Source organism: Solanum tuberosum, unplaced genomic scaffold (assembly GCF_000226075.1).
Source record: "Solanum tuberosum cultivar DM 1-3 516 R44 unplaced genomic scaffold, SolTub_3.0 scf00189, whole genome shotgun sequence".
Taxonomy (NCBI): Eukaryota; Viridiplantae; Streptophyta; class Magnoliopsida; order Solanales; family Solanaceae; genus Solanum; species Solanum tuberosum.
Genome location: NW_006239113.1, coordinates 712,752 through 732,709, shown reverse-complemented (window position 1 = coordinate 732,709; position 19,958 = coordinate 712,752). Strand labels below are relative to the sequence as shown.

The window sequence follows — 19,958 nt, the reverse complement described above, 5'->3', positions numbered from 1 at the left end:
ATTCACAATTTGGCATTGAAACCTTCCAATTGAAAAACTAGAATCTTATATGAGAGATTACAAACAAAATAAGATTCATAACTAACAAAAAACAGGAAAAACAAAAACACACACAACACATTAAATTAAAATATGTCCAGAACCAGCAATGAAAAAAAACCAGTAACAAGTTTGTTTATTGGAAGCAGTAATCAGATGAAATCAGATGGAAGCGTCGCGTTGTATCTTTCTTCATTGTTGTTCTATCCTTGAGTCCTTTGGGCATTCTGCAAATCATATATAGTATGGTTTAAATTAAATGAAGTATATATGTATGTAGGGGTAACGATATAAGAATTAATTTCCTCTTCTTCAGCCTCTTCTTCATCTTCTTCTTCAGCTTCTTCTTCAGCCTCTTCTTCATCTTCTTCTTCATACACATCTTCTATATGGACTTGAGGTCTGTCCTCTCCTGTGAAAGCTTCTACTTGTTTCTTAATCTCAATGGCTGAATCTCCAAGCTCACGCTTAGTATTAGTTAAATGAATGGACTTTAAAGTGTGTGTATCTATAAATGCAGAAGGGATCTCCGTAAGCTTGTAACAATGTTCTAGTCTTAATTCCTCAAGCTTGGGAAAGGTTTCCATATCAACTTGCCATTCCGAATGATTGACCATTCGCATAGACAAAGTCTTAAGACTTTGATAGATGTCCTCACTTGCGTCCCACTTGTCCTCTACGAATTCACAGTAAATAAACTCCAGAATTTCAAGCTCAGGCAATGCCGCGATTACTGACAACAAATCAGGTCTCAGGGGAAAACCATTCAACCGTAACTCTTTCAAGCTGTTAGGGAAGTAATATTCATTGGGTTGTCGGATTTTATCAGGATATTCGGCATTCTCGTACATTGCAATGAGTGATTCAAGTTTATTAAGGACATCAAACTTGGGAAACCAATCGCGGTGTGTAGGAGGATCTATCGGTTCCTTGATGTAGCAATGAAGGTGCTGAAGATTTGGGAACTTCTCCAGAACATCACTCGTGCTTCAGTAAATGAGATATCAACTTTGGATAAAGTTGTCAAGTCTTCTAACTTTGAATTCTCAGCTTCCAATATTCTACTTGGTTGATGCATAATATTGTCCGCATCCATTTCCTCTTCCTCTTCAAAGAAAGAACTCCTGTCAATTTTCACATGTTTTAGCTTTGATAGTTTGAATACTATGGGCAGTAATACCATGGTGGAATATTGTGTATTGTCAAGAGTCCAAAGCTTTAAGAACCTCAAATGAAATAGGGAGCCTATTTCTTCCATTAAAAAATCTTCCAGAATAATGCTATCCAGTTGCAACACTCTAGCAAGTCCAAAGGGTCTTGTATGGCAGATATAGCTGGAGTTAAGAAGTGAACCGCTAACTTTCAAAGATATGAGATGCTTACTACCAGCTGAACACTTATTAGAATTGAACAAACCACATTTTTTGTTAGACGATGATGTAGGAAATCCAAAGCATGAAATCGAGCACCTGGATTCATTAACTTGAAAAACTTTGCCTTTTTAGATTTTGCTGAACAAAAATCGTGCACAACATCATGCACATAGCAAACCTTGATCCTAACAGAAAAAGGCATACTCTTCTTGGAGGGGACTTGATCCACCATTATCAGGCTACTGGAAACTAAAGCATCCAAGTAACTTTGAGTTACTTCCTCTAAACTACTCTTGGATCGGATATCATGATCCACAAACCCTTCGGCCATCCACAACTGCTTTAACTTAGAGACCGGAGTTCGTTTGTTCTTTTGAGATCTTGCAAAGTAAAGCAACAACGGCTTCAGGTGGCATGGTAAATGGTCATAACTTAATTGCATATCCTTCATCATTTGCAAATTGATGTTTGCAGAAATAAAGGAATCCAAATTATGTTGAATCTTAAGCCACAAATTCTTTTCCTTTTTCTTTCCTCTAACAATTACTCCAGCAATCAAAACAATAGCCAAGGGAAGTCCTTTACATTTCTTAACTATTTGGTGTCCAACATTTGACAGTTCAGCAGGGCAGCTTCCTTCTCCAAATACCCTTTTTTCGAATAGTTCCCAACTTTTTTCAGGTGTTAAAACTTGAAGGTTGATAGGATCAGTACGACATTTAACTTGCGAACCTACCTTACTAATTCGGCTAGTTAAAATAACTCTATCTCCTCTTTTAAGCTTTGGAAAACATGCTATTAACATCTCCCCTGTTGCAATATCCCACACATCATCCAAGACGATGAGGTACCTTTTATTGTACAGCGCTCTTTGTAGCTTTTCAGCAAGGTCATCCTCACTTCCTTTTTCAGAGCCAGTAACTTGCTGAAGAATCTCCCGCAACACCTTTGACTTGTTATACTTTTGGGAAACAGTCCACCAAGCACGAATCTTGAAATGACTAGCAACTAATGTATTGTTATACACTTTGTTGGCCAGAGTAGTTTTACTGAGTCCTGGCATTCCGACAATAGAAATGACATCAAGCTCGGATTCATGTTCATCAAGGAGCTGGTCAATGATCTGGGATTCTTTCTCATGAACTACTGTTACCTCAACAAAAGGTGATGAGGTTAACTCAATTGGCTCGATGGAAGACTTTGCATCAAGGGGGGTGATCCCCATTCTTATCCTCCAGCCGTAAACCGGTGACTTCTGCCACGATAAGCTTGATCTTATCAGTGATCCTCGGAAGTGAGAAGATTAAATGGGAGAGAGCTTTATCTCTGACAAGAATGGAATTAATGACATGTTCTGCCTCATATGCCACATCTAATGCACGCACCCAACAATCTTTAACTACTCCACTAGTACTGTCATCCAATGTTTGCCTGAAAGATGATGTTAGGAATTGAAGGCTTTCTTTCATCATCCCAATTTCTTTTTTTTTGAGAGAAACTGCATAGACATTGGAAATGAGCAAATCATTTAAATGTCTGAGTAGAAGATTCATGAAGAGGAAACCATCATCCATAGGAAAGCAAAGTTGAGATAACTCTGGAGCTTTCAAAAAAATGTCTAATATCTCGCTTCATTTGTTCTATTTCTTGCAACAAGTCTGAAGCTGAAAAGTCCGCTTCATTGATATTATTCTCAGAGCTCTCCTCCACCAGAATAGATATCTTCCTAGCAAGTTGCCCAACATGTGCCAACATATCATTCAATTTGTCATGATGGATAAATTGCTTTGGTATATCAGTGAGAAAGATCAATAGGAACTCTATCATGACATTAATGCTTTGAGTTGGAGCGTAATTGACAGCTACTGCATCTGCCATGCGTCCAGGGCCGGCTCTTGCCTATAAAATTTTAGGCATTGGCCTTAGGCCCCAATTTTTGGGGGCCTCAAATTTTTATAAATAAAAAATTATGTATCTTAATCCCATTCAAATAGAAGAAATTAAGGAAACATTGTCTTGGATTCTTACATTTTCTTCGTTAACACTCACATTATTTATCCTTTGTAACTCTTTTTGCACTCTATTTCTTCAAATCTTTGATAGTTAGAGTAATACACTCTCAAAAATATGAATCAATAGTCGAAAAGTGTTGAACAAAGTGCATTACAAATTCTTTTTTTTAATTTATTTGTTAATTTTCATATTAAAGTAGGTATACCAAGTTATCAACTTTCTGAATCAAATTCTATGATTCTAACTCTTATATTTAAAGTTTATCAACTTATTACTTATAAAATTGTGTTAATAATTCATATAATAATTGTCTCAATAAAAGGATGTTTTTCAATGTTGAATTGATAAAATCTTACTTAAAACTAAGGGAAAATGTATAAGTACCACCCCAGCCTATGCCCGAAATCCCAGAGACACACCTAACCTTTACTAAGGTCCTATTACCCCCCCGAACTTATTTTATATGTAATATTCTACCCCTTTTTGGCCTACGTGGCACTATCTTGTGGGCCCAACGCATGTTGACAAAATTTTCAAGGATAGTGACTTGTGCCACGATAAGCTTGATCTTATCAGTGACACTGGAAGTGAGAAGATGAGATGCGAGAGAGCATTATCTCTGACAAGAATGGAATTAATGACATGTTCTGCCTCATATGCCACATCTAAAGCACGCAACCAACAATCTTTAACTACTCGGCTAGTGTCATTCAATGTTTGCCTGAAAGATGATCTAAGGAATTCAAGGCTTTGTTTCACCATCCCAATTTCTTTCTTTATGAGAGAAACTGAATAAGCATTGGAAATGAGCAAATCATTTAAACGTCTGAGTAGAAGATTCATGAAGAGGAAACCATCATCCACAGGAAAGCGAAGTTGAGATGACTTTGGAGCTTTCAAAAAAATCTGTCTAATATCTCGCTTCATTTGTTCTATTTCTTGCAACAAGTCTGAAGCTGAAAAGTCCGCTTCATTGATATTATACTCAGAGCTCTCTTCCAACAGAATAGATATCTTCCTTGTAAGTAGCCCAACATGTGCCAACATATCATTCAATATGTCATGATGGATAAATCGCTTTGGTATATCAGTGAGAAAGATCAATAGGAACTCTATCATGACATTAATTCTTTGAGTTGGAGCGTAATTGACAGCTACTGCACCTGCCATGCGTCCTTGGAGAAGAATCAGATAATTTTGAAGAATCCTTGGTGATGCTTTCCGGATTTGCTTAACAAACCGTTCTAGTTCAGTTGATCTTGATTCTTTGATGAGCAGTAGAAATGTATAAACCTCCAGCTCAAGAGGGATTATGTCGATGAGTAGAGAAGCAATCTTGGAAGAGCATTGAGAGACGTCGTCACACACCTCGTAACCATCATAATAATATTCAGTCCAAAGATCAAAACAGAATTGTGTTACTCTATCAGCAGTCAATTGGTGCCAAAGGTAGAGATATTCAGTGTGTGCTTTGTTGGCCTTGAGGATAGGATAGAAATCTCTCAGATGTCGGAATACTTGCTATTAGCACGATAGTTTGGTAGATCATGAAGGTGTCTGAAGAGATATTCAAACATTTTCTCGTCAGTCGTCATGGCTACATAATAATCATTCTCCAAATTCAAAAAATAACTTTTCATCTCTTCCAGCAGCAGAGGGGCAAGACATTCCATGTCGCATTTCGCTAGGTTTAATTTATCATCTTCATCTTGATAGAAAAGTGAGCAACTAAGTTCATAGAACTTGTCTATTTTCTCGGACATGCTGGAATAAAAATAATCCAAACTCGGTTTCCCAAACAGAACAAATGTTCTTAGGAATCTCAACTCCATTCTTAGCTTTTCAATGTCATCCAATTTTGATGAAGCAATTATTTTTTCATTCTTTATTTTCTTCAAGCCATTTAAGAAATCATCAATATGACTGCTGATTCTTCTTCTTTCTTCCTCAAATGGAAGCTGCTAAATTAAAAACCAATCATTAGTCGGGATATATTAGTGACAAATTTTGTTATTTAGTTACACAAGTGTAGTAAGTAGTTTGTTTATGTGATGTAATATAAAGTTTAGGGATGTAAGATTCTTTTTAGTGAATTTTAACATTTTTTTTTTATATTAAACTTTTTTTTAGTAGCTTCTATAGATAATTTATTACTAATGAGAATGGGTGATATAATTTTTAAATTAAATAATGAATTTGTTTTTGCTAATAATACTACCTCCGTCGACTTTTATTTGTCATGCGCTTTTCGAAAGTCAATTTGACTAATTTTAAAAATTAAATTAGATTAATTAATTCGATATTTTAAACAAAAATTTAGATATTCAAAAAATATACTAAAAGTACTATAAATTGCAATTTTTTGCATATCAATATGATGAAAAATACATCATAAAATGTTAGCTAAAATTCTTATAATTTGATTCTAAAAAGAAAACAATGACAATTAAAAATGGATCGAGGGAATAGAAAAAAAAAAAAAAAAAGGGCAAAGTGCCCAATTAATTAAATAAATAAAAAGGAAAGGAAAAAGGGCAACTACCCAATAGACCAAAGAAAATAAAAAGAAAAGTTGAAAGACGTGAAACGTCAAACAACATAAACGAAAAAAAAAAAAACAACAGTTCAACAAACGCAGTAGAAGAATAGAAAAGAAAGAAAGAGAAAATAAGAGGAGAAAATAAAAGAGAAAAAGTGGAAACTTTATCTCAAAGTGATTCTTGTTCTTTTCACAAAATTTTTATACGATTATGAACAGATTTTTAGGATAGAAAGTGTAGAATTTATGCCTAATTGAGAAAAATATAATTCTAGGATTTTTAGAACAAAATCTTGATTTGAGGGTCGAATAACTATTCGTTTTAACTAAAATTTATCATGCGAGTTATTTTATTATGAGTGAAATAATCCAAAGAAAATTTCAGATTTGAATTCGAAGGCTCAGGGTGACTTTTTTCACCCAATTTTGAGCCAAAAAAAAATAATATAATAATATGTGTGTCATTCAATTCGTATTCTTACGAGAATTATATATCTGAACAGATTTTGACCATTCAAAAGCATTACAAAAGGATGAATTGGTAATTTAACTTTTGAACTTCAGTTTGAAGCAAGTAGAAATTCCTTCCTTTCTTTGGAGTGTTAGTTTTATGAAATATATAAATATAATGATAACGAATAATAAGAGGGTCCTGTATAAATGTGAACAACCCGAACCGTCGTTATTTAGGAGAAACAAAAATTCGGGAAAATTTGGCCATTGTCCCGCCATAGCGGGCCAGATGCCGCTAGGGCGGCGGCGCCAAGGCGGGGTAAGCTAACGCCAGGGCGGGATAGGCGAGGCAGAACGTAAATTACGCGAAATCCTATTTTCCTCCTTCTTCCTAAAATACCTAAATAAGTCGTAAAACACCTTAGAAACCCCCAAAAAGCTGTTGCAAGCTTGGGAAGAAGGGAGAGAGAGATTTCTAGCGTGAGGATGATGATGTCTTATGGATTCTTGGCCAAAATCACCGTCACGAAGCCCAAAAAACAAGAATCGAAGTCAATAACTCCGTGCAATTGCTTGGCACCCAGGTAGGTTTTATGAATTGAGTAGTTTAAATATGTGCTTACTACGTAATATATGTGAATCGATGGTTGGATTTATGCGTAGGACTTCGTGCACTGAATGATTATTGATTTAAACCCTAGAAAGAAGCCTTAGACGATGAATTAGGGCTGAGAATGGTCGAATTAGGGTTGCATGAAGTGTGTTGATAAATAATCCGTTGTGAGGGTGGTGATTCCATGATTTAGTGATGTATGTTGTTCTTGCTTCATTGTGAAACATGTAGGTATACGAATGTTGCATTGTTGATCACACTTGTTGTAAATAAGGAGATGTGAATGATGAACGCTATGAGTCATGAATTGTTTTACATGATTATGAGGATAAACTTGTGATATGTTGAATGGATCAGTTGCCACGTTCCGGCATAACTAATTGGGATCGATTGCCACGTTTCGACATAACTTACTGGGATCAATTGCCACATTCCGACATAACTAACTGGGATAAGTTGCCACGTTCCGACATAACTATAGGATCGGTTGCCACGTCCTGGCATAATTATGAGATCGGGTACCACGTTCCGGTATGCTAACTGTTTGGGTTTGGGTTCCATGAGAGGACCAATGATGTGGCAAAATTGTGTATCTTGAGAAATGTGAAGTTGTTCGTAAGTGTCGTTAATATTGTATATATTTGATATGCACATGTGAGTATGTTGTTGTATTGACTTACATATGTTGCACTCATTAGGTACATGTTACGACGACTTAGATTTGATGGTTCTTGTGTTGAGCGAGTTGTTTGGGTATAGTGGAAGGGCAAGGTGTCCAAGGGGCGAATAATAGATAGTAAGGGTTGTTCGTATGTTGTAATGGCGAGAAGTAGAGGCTAAGTATGTGATGAAATATGCTTAGGTGGATTTCACCCTGGGGAAAGAGATTGGGTTTAGCGGTAAGAAAGCTTGATATAATGTATCATGTGACCATGGTTGGGTAATGTGACGAGGAAGTAAGGATATGACGTGAGAGGTTAGTTGAAATACAACGTGGTGATTTTTGAGGGAACGCTTAATGTGTTAGAATGGTTAGGCCATGATCAAGTATCCAGTAAGTAAGTTGGTTGAGAAGGTAGTTAGTAGTCAGAGTACTAGTGAAATTAGGAGGTACTTCAAGAAAAGGGTAGAGGTGGAGAAACGAGTGGTTTATGTCATGATCTTACTAGTTGGTCCCTTATGTTATGTGGTGGGCTTCGGGTTGACCGATTATGCATACCAGTATGTGTGTTTTGTACTGATACTACTCTTGCTATGTCTTTTGACATAGTCTGGATCCAGGCCGGCGACGTTTCATTAGGTGAAGACGAAGAAATTCTCCAGCAGCATCTATCTTCCTTCTGCATGGTGGGAGCTGTGTCTTTTGTTTATCTTGTCCAGATGTACTCTTAGTAGCTCTTGTAACTGTTTAGACTAGATCCTTGAGAGTTGTTAATTACTTTACAAGTTTAATAAAAAAGAGTGCCTAAAGTTATTGTACAAAAAATCATATTATTATATTTATCTTTGTTTTCTTTTAACTTTCCGCATGTTTAACTATTGGAATATGAGGGTTCTCCTACTTAGGTGTTAGATTGGGTGCCCACACGGCCCGGTGGGTTGGATCGTGACAAAATGAGATAACGAACATTTATGTAGGTACGGATGTTATAATATGGGAAAATTTACATGAAATTAATTATTGCTTGATAGTAGCTGTAAGTTGTGATATGATTGAATCATTGAAACTAGTGAATTATGTAAATTTGATTGTGATTAATGATCCTTAATTGTAGGGTCAATTGATGAACTCATATCATATGTTTTTTCATACATATCCGTACCACTCTTATTGTCGTATGATTATTATTGGTTGATATTATTTATTCAACTATTTGTAAGATTCGTATTCTTATCATGCCAATGAGAAATTGTTCCAACAAGTGATATCATGCAAAGCCGATAGAAAATAATATTGGCGAAAGGTATTCATGTACCAATGAGAAATGGTTTTGGCAAATGTTATTGTGCCGATAAGAAATGATTCCGGCAGTTAAACAGATCTCTTGAGTCCTCGACTATCTGACAGAAGAAGCGGTGTATACCATTTCTTGGTCAGTGCATTGCATTACATTTCATCTATATTGCATTTCATATAAATTTGGCGTTGACTTGTTGAACTGATTGTGAACTGATTTGATTTGATAGATTTGAGACATCTTGTGATATCATTGATGGTGTAATTGACAATTTGGGAAAAATATATGTTTTAATTGTTATGTTGAGGTGATTTATTTTATGATGTAATTATACTTTTAGAAAAAGAAACTTTTAGAACATACCTCGTTATTGCTTCTTAGAAGAGTTAGTAATCAAAACTTGTTGAATACACGTATTTTTCGTACGGATCACTCTATACTTGTTACACCTTTTTTCAAGCAGGAACTGAGTCAGGTACTAGCGGTATTTGATTTGTTACTGCGACTGAGATTGATGGTTGTTGAAATTTAGGGTGAATTGATTTCTCTTCTTTTTGTCTTATTTCCTTCTAAACAAATGCGTTTGTTTTCATGTTTGTTTTGTATTAATAGATGCCATTGTACTAGTGTCACCATGTCTAGGAATATTTTATTTTAACTTATCTATACAAATTTTGCATTGTTAAATGATTAATAGAGGGATCAGGTTTGCTTACGGGGATGGTAGGTGCCCTCACAAATTAATGAAATTTTGGATTGTGACAACATGGTATCAGAGCATGGTTCATAGGTCCCATTAAGTACAAGAGCTGAGTCTAGTAGAGTCTTGCGGATCAGTTCGTAGATCTCCATTACTTATCTTTGAGAGACTATAGGACTTTAAGAAACTTTCATTCCTTATCGTGCGTATGCGGTTCACTTTAATATCTAAATTCTTTGTTTTATTCTCTCACCCATTGTGAGGATACGTATCTAATTTGTACGTAAGTTATGAGAGATGGTGTTACATGGTGTGGTGCGAGGCGTTATGATTTGGTTAGCAGAATGACCAAATAATAGGAATTGCGATATTGAGGATGTTAGCATAGTATGGATGGTTCGTTTGAGGTGTAACAATGATGTTTTAATTTTTCCAATTTATTGGGACAATCTTATGACACAATAATATCAATGATAAGTTGACAGTTCAATACTGGAATTATATAATATGGATGATATGAATAAAAATGTAATCTTGGGAGGATCAATTGATTAGATAAGAAAATAGTGATTATGATCAGACTAAAATGAGAAGTTGAGGAATAGCAAAAATATGAGAGGTGATAAGTTATAATGAAGTTAAGATGGTAGGACTAGTTATAAGATGGGTATGAAAGACTTTCTTACCTTTTGAGTGAAGGTATACTAAGAAAAATTCAAATAGTTCGAGTTGGATAACATGATAATCACAATGATAAAGTTTCTTATGATGGGAGCCACTATACGTAGACTAAATATAATAATGTATGAGATTATGAAGCTAGTTGAGTGTCAACCAACAAGGACACTTTAAGTGGTGATTAAATGATAGATACTGACATATTTACCTGTGAGATGTCTTTCCGAAGTTGAATTGAGAATCAACAATATTAGTTGAAACTAATGAAAAACATGATTTGATTTTGGAAAAAGATACGTGTACAAAACTATATGAGATTATTCATAGAGACATGAGTATAGTGGTAAAAGACCGGCTTACAATTCATGGACTAATATTGGTGGTTGGAAATATTATATCGACAAATAACTAACTCTATTGAAGTAACCAAGGTTTTTCCAAGTATTGTTCAGTATGCTCTCGATCTTTTGTAGTTTTATTTTGGTCATTGATCTACTTCTTTTTATGTATCTTTTTTGAATTTGGATATATTTTGTGACTCTCCTTCTATTTTTGTACGTATCTCGACACCCTTAGATGATTCTTAGTGGTGGATTGATTACATCGATTTCAAGTTATTGATTTGGTAGAACAAGACATTTGGATAGACTTCATTACTTTGAATATGATAGACTTCGACATCATGTTGAATATGGATTGAATTTTTTCCGTTTCATGCATTCAGACTATTATGTCAAGACAAAGATCTCAGTTTTGTTAGGTATTCCTAAATTGAAGTTACATGACACTCTAAGTATCTATCTAAGGAAATATAGTATCATCTTCAAAGGCTTAATGTATATGGTTCTGAGACATGGTTGTGACAAGTGTTATGTGAATTGAGAGAGAACAAGGAATTAAAGAGGATGTACCATTTTGAGGAACGCATCATGCACTACGATAAGTATTATAATGTGAGGAACATGTCATACGCCGTGATAATTTCTATTATTGAGAGACGTGTCGCATGCCGCGACAGATGTATGGACAAATATGTTCCCCACGGGTCCCAGACTGAGAGACAACGGGTATGTATCATTAGGTCAGACATGTATCACCATATTTGGCATTGCATCTCATTGTATTGCATATCTTTATCATTGTGAACTTGTGAGTGCTTTTCTATGGAACTTGTAATTGATAAAACTTTATCATATGTATTGTTGATATGAAATTGTCGGATATTATCGTTAAGCTATGAGCTATGTAGATTATGAACTGTTAGGTTGAGCTGATTTTAGGCAAGTTGTAGTTGTGGAGGTTTGGTTGGAGTGTAAGGAGTAACCTTATTCTATATTTTTAGATTTGTTATAGGAGTTTGCTTGCTGAGTATCATGTGGTTTGATACTCACCTTTTGCTTCTATATTTGTGTAGGTTACAAGCCTGGATCTTCGTGATACTCTCTACCTCTTCTTGTCCAAGACTTTATGTGGAGATTTGTGAGGTAACTGTTTGTTATCTCAGCAAACCTTCTTACTCCTATTATTTATTTTATTCTGCTTTAGAGACAATATCATTTGAAACTTTCGTTTTCTTTCAAATCTATTATAATACATTAGAGACTTGTGCACGTGACAACCAGGTTTTGATGATTTAGTTAAGTTGACGTGTTATCCGTATTATTATTATTATTATTATTATTATTATTATTTGTTATTAAACTTTTATTTATACGTTATTTCTGCACTTTATCTTAATGATTGGGTTTTAGGCTGACTTGTCTTTGATGGGATAAGACGAGTGTCATCACATCTATTTTGGGTCGTCACATTCTAATTCAACTCACAAAATATGATATATATTTAGTTAATTAAAGTGGATGAACATGAAAATAACAATTTATCTATCGTGCACAGGATTAATAAATATAGGCATGATCGAGCGCATATTGTCAACGTGACGGAAGTAGATCATATTTTTTATACTTTTATGGAGTTTGTAGAATTAGATATTTTAATTCCTTATGATTAGGTTCATCTTAATTAGATGATATTTTTAAAATATAAATATTTTAATTGTTGAGTTTAAATTTATTTACATTTTGCCGACAATCCTTTTCAAGAGTCAATGGTCACAAATATTTTAATGGATACCGTTAGCTTTATTTTTACTATTTTTGACCTTTTTGTTAAGTGCAAGTTTTAAAATGAATTTTAACCATAAATTATTTTATGATCCACATGACATTAATCTAAGAGGTAATTGAACTTGTGGGAATAGTAGTACTTGACTGAATCTTTTTCCCGCAAAATGAATATATATGCCTCTATATATTTGAATAGGCGTTAACATTGCCATGTAAAACATACCAATAGTATTGTTACAAAAACATGTAAAACTAGTAATTGCTAGAGAAGTAACCAGCTTAATCACTACTCCTAATTCCATTCCTTTTTAGTTGTCATAGTTTTCTTTTTAAGACTCAAACGATATAGATTTTGACCAATATTTTAAGTTGTATTTTTTCATCATATTGATATGAAAAAAATTGCAATTTATAGTACTTTCGGCATAGTTTTTGAATATCTAAAACTTTATTTTAAATATTGAATGAATATAATCTAATTTAGCTATGAAAATTAGTCAAATTAACTCTCGAAAAACATAACATGACGAAAAAAACGAAGAAAGTATTAATTTGGAGCATGTAAAAGTATTAGTACACATACCGATGACCTTCCTTTTTCCATTTAATCTCTAACGTCGAACCAGCCTTCAATTTCTAGAGATTTGATGTTTCAACTAATCACATGCACATTTAATAAGGATAAAAATTAGAAATGCAAGTAAAAGGAACGGCAACAAGCAAGAATTGTGAATGTAAACTATTAAATTTATAGGTTTTGAATTATTAAAATGATATATATGTAAATAATAATTCAGAATAAATACATGATAATTTTTTTAGAGAAAATGTTCTCTAAAATTTTTGACCAACCAAAATGAGAAAATTGAAAAACAGTTTAGAGAGGGAAGAGAAGAGGGTCGGAGACTAATCTTGATGCTAGGAAATAAACTCTTTCAACTACTATATATTGATGCTTAATTATCGACAATTGCGCTCTATCGGTGAAAATCTCCTACTTCACAACAGGAGATCGTATCGGGTAAGAAAGTAGGCTCACTATATCCATTATACTCTTACTAAAGTACATTTGATCTTCTTTGTCTCGAACCCATACCCCTATAATAATGGTAGAGTCAGGGGTAGCCCCAAAGCGAAATTGACCAGTAGTGCTTGGTCGAAGCTCCAGTAGGTCCTTCAACCTTAAGATTGTAAGCAAAGATGACAGAAACTCCTACATATCATTCTGTATATCCAACATATACATTCTATAATTATCAAGTCAAAAATATAAACCATTTTGCTGTTTCTTATGTATGTATGTAATCCACAAATAAATACAAAAAGGGAATATTACTCTCTCTGCCTTTGTATTCAAATATTACATGTAAAAAAATGAAATAAAAAGAAAAATAGTTTACCTTTTTCTCTACTTCCAAGCTGTTAAAACCATGAAAATTAACTAGGAAATGATGAATGTGATATATTATGAGAGAGCTCACAATAAAACTTAAATGCTAATTAAGGCTACCTTGAATCTATATGACTATATAGCCATACATACAATAAGAAAAAAATGACAAAAGGTTAAGTTGGTCAATAGCTTACAATACCATGTTCTTACAATTTTCTATTTATATTAAATTTTTTGAAATAGTCAACTTTTTTTCTATTTAGTCTAATTGATAATAAGAATTAATTTCTTCAAAAAAAAGACTTACTAATAGTTAGTTCTATCAAGAATTTTTAGATAAAAATTGTTCACATTCCTAAAAATCTCTCTTTTTTATGGGTTTTTCACCCGGTGTCCGGAGTCTACATTGAAGCATTGCACAGCATTGCAAGAGCTCATTTGGGGTTGACGCTCCCAACAACATTTTCTTTATTTCGAACCCTCTGTTTAAGGTGAAAAAGCCCCATATTCCTAAAAATCTCTCCATTATTAGTCAACTAAACAGACAATAGATCTGCCAATAAAATAAAGGACCCATTTGGTTATAAAAATTATTTATTTATTTAATTTAAATGTTAGTGTAAATCTACGATGAAATGCCTCCTAAATTAACCCGGAAATGTCAACTGACAAATGCTTATTCTGTTATTCACTTGCAAATATATTTATGGAGACTGTCAGCTATCATTTCGATATTCGAGTTGACAGACTTGGTTTTAATTAATGATTCAAAATAATTATAAACTTAAATTAATCAAATTTAGATCTAGACTTTGATTAGACTAATTGAATGTTCACGTTAAGGCTGCAAATATAAATAAAAAATTACTTATATTAAGTACTCATATAATATTATTTTTATACTAGGTAACAAGTTTGTTCATTGGAAGTAGTAATCAGATAAAACCAGATGGAAGTTGCGTTGTTTCTTTCTTCATTGTTGTTCTATCCTTGTGTCCTTTGTGCATTCTGCAAATTATATATCATATATCATCATATCACATATTACTATAAGTGGGAAGCTTAACCCCAAAGTTGATTTACCGGTTTTGACCTTACAGTATTACTTAAATATTAATTTAGTAAAAATTAAATTTGCTGATAATCTCAGCCCTAATTAAATTCTCCAGAAACTTATAGTTGCTGCTCAGCCTCTTCGATCACTGTACCAGAAACCGTATAGTTGCTGGTTGCTGCTCAACCTCCTTGATCAGTGCGACAGTTCTTTTCCGACGCTCAAGTTCCATTGCTTTAATTAGCAGCTCATTCAAAACCTTTTCACATTCTTGGATCATCTATATAAATGTCTCCAACAATGTGTCATTGTCCAATAATTGGTTTTTCTTTTCTCTGCCTCAATCAAATACATCATTGTCAAGTAAAAAAAAATTCTCCTCTTTATTTATCAAGAGCTGCTCTATTTTCCCTGTTTACTGTGCATGTCTTTATCTGGCTTATTTCGTTTCATTCTCTTTATCATGAGTCGCTCTGTTCTTGATATTGTTATTTTTGTGAAAGTGTTGGAATTTTGCGAATGTTCGGAAGTGATGGCATGCTGGGAAGTGGAATATTGGCAGGCATTTGAGGTGGCTGCTGTTGGTAAATTGGGAATAGTCGGTATTAGCTGTTGGAAGTGTTGGCAAAGATGTAATGCTTGGCAATGGTGGCAATGTGGCTGCTGTTGGTAAATTAGGAATAATGGGTAATTGTGGCATTGTTGGCTGAGGCAACAAGGGGATCGTTGGCAAGTTTGGAAGTTGCAGTAGGCTATAACCAACATGACTTGTGGTGATGTTTGGTCATGTCTGGTATTTAAGTCGAGAAGGGAAGAGGGATAGGGCTATTTTTCACCGAGTTTCGAACTATGTGCCTATTTGCCTTTGGGAATTCTCAGTTTTCATCCTATGCTACCAAAAGATTCAAACTCAGTATACTTTTTTGCAGATTTGACTTGTGAAAGGTGTTATCTTTAGATTCTAATGTGATACCTAAATTAGATTTCTTAGACAAGTATTTAGCGGTCATACAAAATGTGGTTAAAGCTAGAGTGCAATGAATTTGCCCCCTGTGCTTTGGCAGTGGTCAAAGTCTGGTATTTTAGTTGAGTTGGGCAGAGGGATGGGCCTATTTTCCACGGAGTTTTGAACTATGTGCCTATTGACCTTTGGGAATTTGTCAGTTTTTAAGGGAAAAAAGACTGAATTGTTTTCATCCTATGATACCAAAGAATCAAACTCAGTATACTCAGAAAGGCAGGATTTACCCTGCCTTTCTGTACTATATGTATGAATAATCGAAGTAAGAGTGATTAAATGTTGTGTTTGAGACTTCCTTCACATAGCATTGGAATTCGCCTTTTCCTTTGTTAAGATGTTAGAACACAACCTTGCTGGTTCACCGCTTGGTCATTATCAAATTAAACTGTGAGCAACTGTTCTAAAGCTGGAGTCTTTGTTGGGAACCTAGGACCCTTTATTGTTTTGTCTCAATTGTTGTAATATATTGGAATACTCAGCTTTTCTTGGCTACTTCTATGCATAAACGTGCAAGTGGTGTATAATCTGTTTAAATGTTTTCACAACTTGGCCTTTGGAGGTATGTAAAGAGTACAAAAAGTAGGACTTGTGTAAATCTACATAATAAAGGAGTTTAACAAGTCCATAAACTCTGTCCAGTTAGTTACAATAATCATTTAGGGATTCTTTTCTAGCTGTCATTTCCCGGGAGAAAAGGTTGTCGTGAGATTTGAACTTGCTGATCCCAAAGCTCAAAAGCGAGTAGTTGCAGTGCTTCACGAGCTCCTTAGTTTGACTATGGAAAAGAGGTTGACATCTGCTCAAATAGATGCATTTCATTCCGAGTTACAGTTAGGTATATTCTACATCACTAATAAAGGTGTCAGGAGTAAAATGATACTTAAAGAGGCTTATGATGGGTCTAATTTGATCTGTAAATGCCCTATGTTATTATTTAGAGATAAGTTTATAGCACTTACAGTAGGAAAAGATATTGATTCATGTATCAATGCTCCGACTTAGTTTATTTAATGAAAACAGTGGTTGACACTGTAGTTTGTTCTTTTTACCCTGCTTCTCATGGGTGTTGATCAGTATTGTTGCAGTGTTGTTCTTGTCAAGAAGGATATTTTGTGACTTAATGTTGCAATGAATGATCTGGTTCTCGCAGTCTTCATGAAAGTATAACAGGCCTCTGGCAATGTCAAGTTCTATGTCACTTCTTAGCTTCCAGCTTGGTCTTTGTCCATCGCGAAAGATCAAATTTGACACATCCCCATTTTTCAATAATTCATAAACAACATGCCTGTTGCTTTTTTCATTGCAGAAGCCTAACAAATGAACCAGATTTTTCTAATGTGTTGGGCCTATCACCCTTACTTCTGCCAAAAATTCTTTATCATCACCTTGTTCAATTCCATTTCCTAATTTCTTCACAGCAACTTCAACTTCCTCATCCTCTAACTTGAGAATTTCGCTATAAACACCACCAGAAGCTCCTTGGCCTAATTTATTCTTGAGACCATTGGTGGCTTCGTGCAGCTGCTGGAATGAAAATGCCCTTAAATACATCGCAATTGCCGCCTTTATTTCTTTCTTTCTTTCTTTTTGGAGAGGTTTTGGCATCTCTATATTTCTTCATAAAAGGGTGCTAATATATAGCAATTGCTGCAAAAAGCAGAGCAACTACTGACAAAACACCCTTTGATGCAGAGTGCTTTTTGTTTTGAGTTATCGAAGAGCTGCTAATTTTTTAAGAAATGCAACCATGTTATTTGTATGAGGATTAATAACATGATAATATCTTGAGCTTTTCTTGAAATTTTGTGGGTTGTGAGTATTTTTTGTGATTGTTGATGTTATAATCATTGTTATGGTAATTACTAATAAATTCTACTTCTACTTATATTTGTTGTTGTTAGTTACTATGATTATGATTCTTGAATTGTTGTTGTGAGCTTTGTAAATTTGGTGACTTTGGGTTCTTTTCTTGATCTACTATGAGTTGCTTGAATTTTGGTCTTGTGGTGTATTTGAGGTCTTAGTGGACTATGGTGTTTTGCAATTTTCATGTTGTAATTTAGATATATGATGTTATTTTAATTTTTTCTTATTTATTATTAATATATCAAGGGCAGGGGAAGGGGAAACGGAGGAGGGGATTATAAGGTGGTAATCGAATCCTGACTAATAAGGTGAATGTTCAGGTAGTCAACTAACCGAAGCTAGCTATCAAGATTCTGTACTTTAAGTTGAAATTGTCTTATGGACAAAATTCCACTATAGGTGAAAATGAAGAAACTTGATTTTGTGTCTTTTTTGGTACTAATTTATGACCTATTTGAGGAACTGAACTAATTTATCGAAGTTTTCGTCTGTGAAAATTTGTGAAAGATGTTAAATTGTTCTTGAAATTTCGTAGTTCAAAGCATAGTAAACTTGATGAGCTCATGATTACATGGAAAATAAGTGTATTTTTCTACTGATTTTTTGGTTTGATGATGATTTATGTTAGGTGTTAAGATACCTCTAGTGAAATTGTGTGCCAAGTGGAACCAAGATTTGAACTTTATGAGTTCTAAGTTCTAAGATAGCAACATCAGGTGTTAGTAACTGTGTTCTGAATTTAATATTTGTACATGTTTAGTGAATTTCTTAATACAAATTTAAGGGTTTGAACTTAAGCTACTGAATTCGACTTCTAGCTCGCCCGTGATTGTGTTCATTTGCTTCCTCGATGTTTTCCCGTTTCTCATAATTTTCCTGATGATGCCTTTTGTTTCCCAGGTTCTTCCAAAAAGTTGAATTTTGCTACAGTTCAAGAAGTTTTGGAGTTCTTCTGATTATTTGTCAAAGTGCAATAAAACTGAAACTCCGTAGGTATTGTATTTCTCATTTCAACCTTTAATTAACTAACCATTTTAGCACTATCTTTTTGAATTAAGCTTTTTCCTACACGATTTAACCGACCTTTGAGTCATTACTATGATAACAACCAGTCGTAATTAAGCTTCAACATGAGCCTGGTGTTTGAGGTTGTAAGCAGGTAGATCTTTTCCCGCATGTGAACAAATGATGTACTTTTATTTGATGCACTGGTACTGATTTGAGAATGTAGAATTCGTACTCGTTCGTGTGGTATCTATTTTACTGATCTGGGAATTTCAAAGCTGTTTCAAAGCAATTACTGATCTGGGAATTCTCCGTAATGTTATAAACCATTGGGGTTAGTTGTACCTACAGAGTGGAAAGCAAATCAAAACCGATACTTCGATGTTATTCATTTTGGTTTCTGTGTGACTTGGTTTAGAATTCGAGGGAAATGATTAATGTATAGCTTAATAAATTGATATTCATCATTGGCCAATTGATCTTGAAAGTACTGTCTCAGTACGAAAGATTATTTTCTCTTGTTCGAAAAATCATGTACTTTGTTATACATATGCAAGTGAATCAACTAACGACGACCATCCATTGATTTAACACTCCCTGTTGTTTTATCAAAGTCTAAATCCGTACCCGACTTGTCTCCAAGCAACATGAAGCCTCCAAATTTCAATCTTGAATCAGAAGACGAGTCCGAGGTCAGCAACTGCCAAGTGGGTTCAAACATATCCGTCGAAATTCATCCTGGTCCTTCCTTAATCTTCAGCAGGAATCAGTTCCTGTTACTCTTGACTTGATTCTTGGCTTCAACAGCTGTGACTCCGAGTTGAAAGCCAACGGAGAGGCGAGTGACGAAGTAGTACCCCATCCTCCAACGGCAGCATTATCCAGAGTTTTCTCGTGCAATTTCTGCAGGCGCAAGTTTTACAGCTCCCAGGCGTTGGGCGGACACCAGAACGCACATAAGAGGGAGAGGACTTTAGCTAAGAGAGCCATGCGGATGGGAATGTTATCGGACAGGTACGCTAGCTTAGCATCATTGCCCCTTCACGGGGCTGCATTTCGATCTCTTGGCGTTGAAGCTCATGCTTCCGCACACCAACGCATCTCGCACCAAGAAACGCCTATTCATG

At 34.7% G+C, this 19,958-nt stretch overlaps 2 pseudogenes; one reads left to right on the top strand and one right to left on the bottom strand.

The window, feature by feature from the left end:
- Nucleotides 1-242: 242 nt before the first annotated feature.
- On the bottom strand, nt 243-9,840 carry LOC107062000 (putative late blight resistance protein homolog R1B-14; annotated as a pseudogene).
- Nucleotides 9,841-19,389: 9,549 nt separating this feature from the next.
- LOC107061999 (zinc finger protein 4-like) lies at nt 19,390-19,954 on the top strand (annotated as a pseudogene).
- Nucleotides 19,955-19,958: the final 4 nt, after the last annotated feature.